We start from the raw sequence: 8,842 nt of genomic DNA on the forward strand, positions 1-8,842 counted from the left end.
TTGTCAAACAAAATGAAGTATTCAGAGAGGATTCTGATTTAAATGTGGGGAAAAAGTTAATGCTACATGTACCTTTCAAATATGTTAGTAGAATATTTTGTTGGGTAATATCTATATTCTTTATATATTTTGAAGTTGTATTACTTAGAATATTCTTTTAGTGGTTTGTTGTAGGTCTGCAGCCATACTGGAGTGCCGCCTTAATTTATTTTCTTTGTTTTGTTGTCGCTCTATGGCTGGGAGTTGGTCTATGATTTTGCAGTGGCTGATCTTCCGAGTGGATTCTTGAATGATTGGCTAGCCCAGTATCGTCATTAGCTTATCCATTGCTATATACGCACACACACATGTAATGTGCATGTCTGTGTATTTCAATATCTGGGCTGATCTTATTTCATGTCTCTTTGTATTAACTTTTCTACATATGTTTGACAAAAATGAAATTGATGTGTTAAACTCTAAGATCACCAAAGCATCTTAAATTATTGTTTTTTTAATCTTTGAATTAATTTCTTTAATATTACTGTCTTTTAGTATTTAATTTACAAATGTATGCCTTTGAAACTTAATTAATCATAATACTATTTTCATAGTTTTTTATAATAATGTAATTCTTGTCCAATGGAATTTACTTTGCATTCTTGGCAACTAGTAAAATTGCTTTATTGCAGCTTATTTATACAATACAATGTGATGAATTACATCACCTTTTGGTATCAGGAATGTCTTTTCCGCATTCAGACAGGTTAAGTTTTTCATTTCTCCAGAATTAATATCAACAATATATCAAGGTTGAGCCAATTTCTTTCACTTGAGGTAAAAGAAATCATTGGATAGAAAACTATTTTTGGGCCTTTTTTTTTTATTTCACTCCCCTTTATTCTTGAAGCATGTCAGTCCATCAAATGAAGTCAGCTTTGATCAATCTGTCCTGTTCTTATTATAAACACAATTAGCTTCTTCTCATAACACTGCCAAATTTTAGGTTTAATGCTAGTTTTTGTTGTTTATTCCTTTGATAACTTAGGGAAACTTTAAATTATTTTGGGGCAGCAGGTATATTTGTTGATAGAAGTCTTAGTGGAAATATATATTTTAAAATAACAAATATAAAAGTAAACAAAATAATCTTTCAACTGCTTTAAGCCTTTTGATGAGCCGAATCTGCAATTAAGCTTTCAGTTCTTCGTTGAAGACATTTTATTTGATTTTTGCTGCTAAATGTCTTTGACAATCACCAAAACATCATTTCCCCCCCATTTATCATAATCTCAAGTGTTGTGCTAATACATAAAAAAAAAAAAAATATCCACAGCATGTGTGTTTCCATGTTTGAATATAATGAAGCAATATGTTCTACATGATTTTTTTAATAAATGTCCTCTATTTTCCAAAGTTTGTTCCTTTCTCAACATTTCATAAAACCTATCCTTATGACATCAGTAACTATATATTATTATTATATCAGTACATTGAGTAATGTGGTACTCTTTGGTAACTTTGTGATTACTTTTCTCTATATGTTCACAGCTCAATTTTCATCATTGCCCTCTATTATCTTCCTCCCTATGTGCAAAGATTTTTTTTTTCTATGGGTGAATGAAAAATATTTTTAACAGTAACAAAATGAACCAACAAAGGATTCCTTGGTGTTACTCAAACTGCTAGAAACAGCAGCCAAATCTCCTTTAAGTTTTCATTTTCCTTATGAAATTAGTTACTTTTTATCCTAACAAATCATCTTTAATTGAAAATGATTTTTTTTCTTGTATCATATTGCATCTCCTCAATTTTTTTTTTCTATTCCTAAAACCCAAACATGCAAAACTGTAATATTATTCCTGATATTAAATCTAGTAAATATATAAATAAAAATGTTAGTTAAAATATATAACTATTCTTTTTCATATTGTTATTAGTAAGGAGATTGGTGACTGAAACACAAATACCAGTCTAAGTGCCTGGTGGTGTTCACTTCTGTTCCTTTATGTTGTAAGCTCAATCCTGCTTGGATTTACTTTGCTGTTCATTCTGCTGGGGGGTCTAAAAAAAAATTAGTACGGGGGAACATAATTATTATTCAATTAACTGTACCCCTTCCCTACAAATTTGTGGCCATGTACCAAATTTTGAAATTATTATTATTATTATTATAGGCCGTTATTAGTGCAAAAACTATTTTCATTTATTTTCTGTATAAATGATTAACAAAATAAGCTAAAAGAAAAACAAAACAAAACCATAAACTGTTTGACATGTCTTAATGTAGTTTACTGAAGCTGGCATGTTTCACTGGAAGGCTTCAAGTTAACTATTTATTTCATTATATAAAATATTGGAAAAATGTTTTTCAAATTATGAGCTTGCTCTATATATTTTTGTACAAAAAAAAAAAATTAAAAATTAAATTGGTATGTGTGTATACATGTCTTATATATATTAGATTTGTTCAGCTGTTTCAGCTAAATGTTTAAATAACCTTCAATGTATTTGATGATTGTTGTTGATGCCATAGTAGAATTAAGTTTCGGAGATTTTTTTTTTTTTTTGTCTGTATGTATATCTTTTTTGTTTGTTGTTTAATGGCTTAGTCAGAGGAGGAAGGGCATTGCCCATGACCTCTGTTAAAGAATCTATAAGACTGGTAGGAGGAAATAATCCTCAAACTGGAGACCTGGCCCAAATGCATGTAACAAAGTGGTCTCCACTAAATGTATCCATGTGGTGATGGTAATGAGTGTGGATTTAAGTCTAGCATCAAAGCAGAATGGAACAGTTCCTCTACTGAGCTTCTGTACAATTTTCACCTACCAAATTACATTCACAGGACATTGAACCTGAGACTGATGTAGAAGTACCTTGCCTGTGATACCATTCGGTGGGGTCAAACACAAAACCACTCGGTTGCAAAGCAAACTTCCTAACCATTTGATCATACCCATTTATAAAATCTGGATTTGATGTATCATTAGTTATACATTGTGATGATTTCATATTTATCATTGGTTGTATTATAGAGTGACTGCTGTACCTGATCAATCTAGGTATCTAGATTTTTACAGATTATCTGTGAACCATTGCTTAAGGATAAATTTGTGTGTGTTTGTGTATGGTCAATGACTTTTGTCTTGTTTTATTTATACTGGTGTATAGACTAATAACTATCATATTTCAACTGTCTGTAACTCCATTATTTTTTAGTAGGTTTTTCCCCTTCTTCACCCTCAATAGAAACATAAGGTTTTAAAACTGAACAGTGATGCACTGTTTCTTTGTACAGCTTTAACTGGATGCAATTCACAATGCCAAGCCAGGAATCTCCTGTAGGTCCTCAATTTCATGTTGTCTTTGCCATTGACATCAATGCAGCTGAGTGGTCTTCATTCTCATCTCTAAGATATAACAGCCTGTTGTTCAGCATGAGAGCAGTGGACAGCAATACACCAATAATAGAAATGTGGTGAAATGTGTCCATAGATCTCCTCTTTGGTTTGGTGCTTCGGGTCTTTTTTAAAACGGGGGCCACATTTTTCATTAATGTTTTACGTAGTGTTTTTGGTACCGAAAGACTTTCAAACTTCGTATACTTATCTATTTTGTGTTATAGAACAGAAAAATATTTTTGTATTCAAATTTATTTCATGTAAAAAATTGTCTTATTTCGATAATTTCAACCAATCACTGACGTCCATTCAGCCGATATACATTAAGTGCCGACTACATAAACAAACGATTCTTCGTTTTATTTGCTTTAACCCTAACCTTAGGGTTAGGGTTAATTGTTTCAGAATCGTTTGTTTATGTAGTCGGCACTTAATGTATATCAGCTGAATGGACGTCAGTGATTGGTTAAAATTACAGAAATACAACAACTTTAACATGGAATAATTTATAGATTTCTTTTTTTTCTTAAGAAGACTAAGAGAAAAATATGTTTTATATGACACATTCTACCAGTGTTCCAAGTTTCAAAGTGTTTCGTTAATGAAAAATGTGGCCCCCGTTTTAAAAAAGATCCGATGCTTCTACCATGAGAGGCTTTGAACATTCATAAAAAAAATCTGATGTATTTTCTATCAAGGTGATCTTGAATGAAAATCTGTCTTCATGGTCTAGGTTCCCACTATTGAGAAGAATGCTCTCTTCATATGCTTTGAAGATGGCCAGCCTTGTTGACATTGAAAAACATTTCAGTCAAAAAAGTACTGTTCCAGTGTAACTTACTGATCCATTATCTCTAGATAAAGTTAACACACATTGAAAATGTTTCAGACAATTTGTAAACGGCCAGTTCAGTTGACATTCCCTACTCTCCTATACACATGAAAAAAAAAAAAACATTTTTATTTATTTATCTTTTTTTTATACATTATTTGTTATATTTTGTTGCTTTTTCTTTTTTTTTTTGTTCGTTTCCATATTTCTTTTCATATCATAATTGTAAATGTTTTTTTTTTAACAAGAGGATGAAGAGAAAGACAGCAATTACTCAGTTTGCTCACTTATAAAACTCTGATGTTGCTTCTCCAGATATAATCCTCTGTTCATCATTATTTACTCAATAAGAACTTGTTTTTAAGCTAAAACAAAATGGAAACCCTCAATCTTTCCATTATGCATTATTGGAGTTGTTTTGAGGTGTATCACAAGGACAAAAAAAAATAAGCTAATAAATAAATAGAAAACCTCTTCAGTTTTGTGGTACACTTTGATCCCTCTGAGAAGACTTGCAGTTAGTCTGTTCATCTTGGATGTGTGATTATATCTACCATATTTTGAATCCCAATTGATCTCAGATGATTAAATATTTATTGATACAAAATGCTATTGCATCTTCAGACTTTACAAAAATGACAAAAACAAAAAAAACTTGAAAAAACCCCTCAAATTATTGAAAAGTAAAGAAGAGTATGAAAGAAACAAGGATTATCATGAATAATGTCTGTGAACAAACTGCAAATCTTATAGACTTATATTTTCTGAAGGCAGGAGTCCTGTTTTTTGCCAATTCTATTCATTCAGCTCACCTACAAACTATTTTTACTTTTTTTTTCTTTTTGGTTATTTTTTTTTTTTTTTGTTGATCTGAAGTTTTTTTTTAAATTTTACTTTTGTTTAAATGTGGATATAACTAAAATTAAAACAAGATGTTGTGGTCAATAAGTTAACTGCAATAATTTTCTTGTAAATCTAATTAAATTCATTGAAGTGTCTGTGAATTATGGCTTTAAATCATTACAACTCATCTACATTTGTCATCATCAATCAGAACCCCTCTACATGCAGAAAAAGTAAACAAAAAGACAGAAACCCCTTGTAAATGTGAAAGCCATTTCATTATTTTTCAGCTTTTGAAAGTGTCAATAAAAATATTGGTAGCCATTTAAAGTGGCACTGATTAATGTTAACCTTGGTTTGTGTGTGTGTTTGTTAAAAGTACAGAACAAAAATAATTCCTCAATATTTATACTTATAGAAATATGATGTGCTGAAAAGTTCCTGGCTTTGGGTTAAAGAAAATATAAGAAAATGAGTTAATTATGATTTTTATCCAACATATTTCTCCTCTCATATTCACTTACTTATTGCAATGGTTCTTTAGTTTTTCTAAGCTCTGTAAAAGAACTCAGAAAGTTGGGTCTCCAACCAAACCTTTAGTGATACTCTTAAAGCCAGAAACTTTCCAGTACCCCATCGTATTTACAATTAATACTGTCAATTTTGTTTTCAAATCCTATATACTAAGCAAAAAATCCTGCTATTGTTATCATCTGAGCCCACCATGCTGCTTAGGTTTTGGTATAGTTTGGCCCCTTTAACTCTATAGATTTCTATTGCATAATATTTGTACCTACTCTTCAGGGATATCACATGATCAACCAGACTATTGAGTATTATTACATTACTGTTTGCAATCACTTTGCATTGTTTTATCTTTTAAATGATGTCACCCTGCTGGCTAGGTGAGCAGACCACCTCTAGGTATATATACATGTATAATGTTGCTATGTTTTTAGACAACTGAACTGTGATATATAAGCATCAAAAATAGCATCCATTTCTTTACAGAGCATAATATCACTCTATGGATCACTTGGTTATGAGCCAGCAAGCTTGAATATCATTAGTCATGTCTTTCATAAGCTCAAAAATGATCCCCCATGAAAAACTGTTTTTAAACTGACTTTTTCTACAATTAAAATTCATGCAACAGCAATTATTATATGCTCTTTAACTCTTTAAAATGTGTTTTTCTTCCATGCCAGAAGGCAGGACTTATGACCCTTTTAAGGCCTTGAAGACCTAGCTCAACTGCTTACAACTGTTTAGTAAACAGAAGGCACTCAAGGTGTTAGGTGGTGGTTTTAAACTGGGTGCTGGATTAACCCCCTAAGCATTCAGATTATTCTGTCAAATCTAATGCTTATTTCTTCACATTGATTTGAATAAGTAATGCATTACCTTGTAGCTTTGAAATTTCGATGACTTGAGTGCTTATTTTTAGAATAACGTTGCTGGTTAAGTGTGAGAGACCAGATCTGAGCAGTAAAACAATATTTTGGCCAAATATAGTAAAAATATTATTTAAATGCTGAAGTTGACCATGATTGGATTTCAACTCAGAACACAAAAAAACTGGAACAAATACTGCAAGGCATTCAAACTAATGTTCATACAGTTCCACCAATCCACTTCCTGGAATTGGTACTTTTTTTCTTTTTTTTTTTTTACCTTGAAAGAATGAAAGGCAAAATTGACCTAAGCGAGATTTGAACTCAGACTAACCACAGATAGTAGGAAGAAAAACCATGAAACATTCTACCCAACTTATGTGTATGTTTATATTGCTTAAAAATGATGACACACATTCTGTAGGAATATCATACTTATGAGAGGCAATAAAGATATTTAGAAAGGTAGAGATCAAGGAAGAGATGTAAAGACTGTTTGATAAGCAAGTGAGTAGATATGTTAGAAAAAGAGGGGAGACGGCATCTTTTTTCTATTATTTTCTTTGTAAGCATGTTTCACTTTCCTATATAGAGCATTTTGAAAGTAAGGATTTCACTTGCTTCTTACTGATGTAAAGTAATCTGTTGTATGAATTATGTTTGGTCTAAAATTAAATATGTAAGTATTATATGTATATTTGTCTACTACTTCAAAGAGAAAATTACATCAGTTCACTTCTGCACATGCATTATACAAATGAAAGGAAATAGACATTCACCAAATAATTTAAATGTAAGCTAGATTAGATTAGCTGTTGCCAAAGGTTACTTGTATGCGTTTTGAAATATTGATTTATAATATCTAATAAAAATGCTAGCGTTCAGAATTATTGCATTTAATTCATAATGTAACCAACCTAAAACTTAAATTCCCATTGACTTTTCTTTGCCATTTAATGGCCTGAAGTGGTGACTGCGGGGAAAGAAAAATGTTAATTGTCTGTAATAAAGTTTTTATTACACCATGAAATTGTATTGTGGCTCACTAAGGTCGCAGAACAAGCATTATAGCTAACTGAAATTTGCTTATGCCACATATCAAATTATTGTCTTTGATATTAAACCGGATATCTTTGTTGGGGGTCACATTAGAGAAGTTAGCATTGGTTGGTTTGAAATTCATAAGTGAGTAAAATTTTGCTTGTGGGTGATATAGGACAGTTTTCCATTTATATTTGCATCTAGTAATTATTTCTAAGCTGTAGCTCATACTAGATCAATAACTTTGTTTTTAAACTAATTAAAACTAAATTCTATTGGTTCCATGATATAAAATCTCATTTTAAAGGGTTTATATTTAAAACCTTTATTATTTGTATGTTGCCACTGTTTGTTAATGTTATGTAATAAACCTTAACTTTTTTTTTGTGGTGGCAGGGTTGCACAGAGCTAGAAATTTTGAAGGGAAGAAGTTGATTGTATTGACTTCAGAGCTCAATTGGTACTTATTTTATTGACCCCCAAAAGGAGGAAAGGTGAAGTCAACCTTGGTGGTATTTGAATGCAGAATGTAAAGAGCCATAAGAAATGTTACTTGGTGCTTAATCCAGAATGGTACCTTTTCTGCTGGCTCCTTATCTTAATGAAATAAGTTGTCCTAGACCCGACTGTTTTTGACATCTATTAAAATGCATAAGCAATGTGGTAACTAAAGGATTCATGTTTTTCACAAAATGAATAATTCAACCTTTTCCTCTGTGGTGGCTGGAGAATTACTCTCTCTTCACTTCTGGGATTAAACTATTGCAGTCCCAGCGTATACCATATCCTATAACCACCTCACTACATTACTACAGGTTGTAACCTGTACTAATGGAGCAGTGAGGTGGTTTTTAGTCATTTGGTATCTATTTCTAGCGTGTAGGTGTGGTAAATCCACACTCTTTAATATAACTATCTATATAATTATAAATTTAGTGTAAAATGTTACCTGCAAGGTTTTTATTTCACACTGGCCACTTGATAAAATCATTAAAGTGATTTTATCCTTAATTCTACACAGATATATATTATTTGCATTTTATATCCGGTTATAATTAAAAGCAAGTTTACATTAAGTTAATGGATTACTCTAAACCTATGTAGAGTACAAATTTACATTTTGAAACAAGAAAGTTGTTGACAGGGACTTTAAAGTTTTGGCCAGATAAGCTATCGTCAGATGTTATAAGTTTCATCAAAAGAGGAACACTGATAATAATAATAATGATTTCAAATTTTGGCACTAGGCCAATGATTTTGGCGGAGGGAGTAAGTTGATTACATTCCTTCCCAACCCCAAAAGGATGAAAGGCAAAGTCAACCTCAGCAAAATTTGAACTTAGAATGTA

At 31.4% G+C, this 8,842-nt stretch overlaps 1 protein-coding gene across 1 annotated transcript in view; it reads left to right on the forward strand.

The window, feature by feature from the left end:
- The window catches only part of LOC106880113 (uncharacterized), a 193,856-nt gene extending 188,448 nt beyond the window's left edge, over window positions 1-5,408 (forward strand). The window contains exon 22 of the mRNA XM_089352641.1: window positions 1-5,408. This exon is cut by the window's left edge and continues 2,819 nt beyond it. The gene's annotated coding sequence lies outside the window, so the exon portion shown is untranslated.
- Window positions 5,409-8,842: the final 3,434 nt, after the last annotated feature.

Source organism: Octopus bimaculoides, chromosome 1 (genome assembly GCF_046866305.1).
Source record: "Octopus bimaculoides isolate indiv1 chromosome 1, ASM4686630v1, whole genome shotgun sequence".
NCBI lineage: Eukaryota > Metazoa > Mollusca > Cephalopoda > Octopoda > Octopodidae > Octopus > Octopus bimaculoides.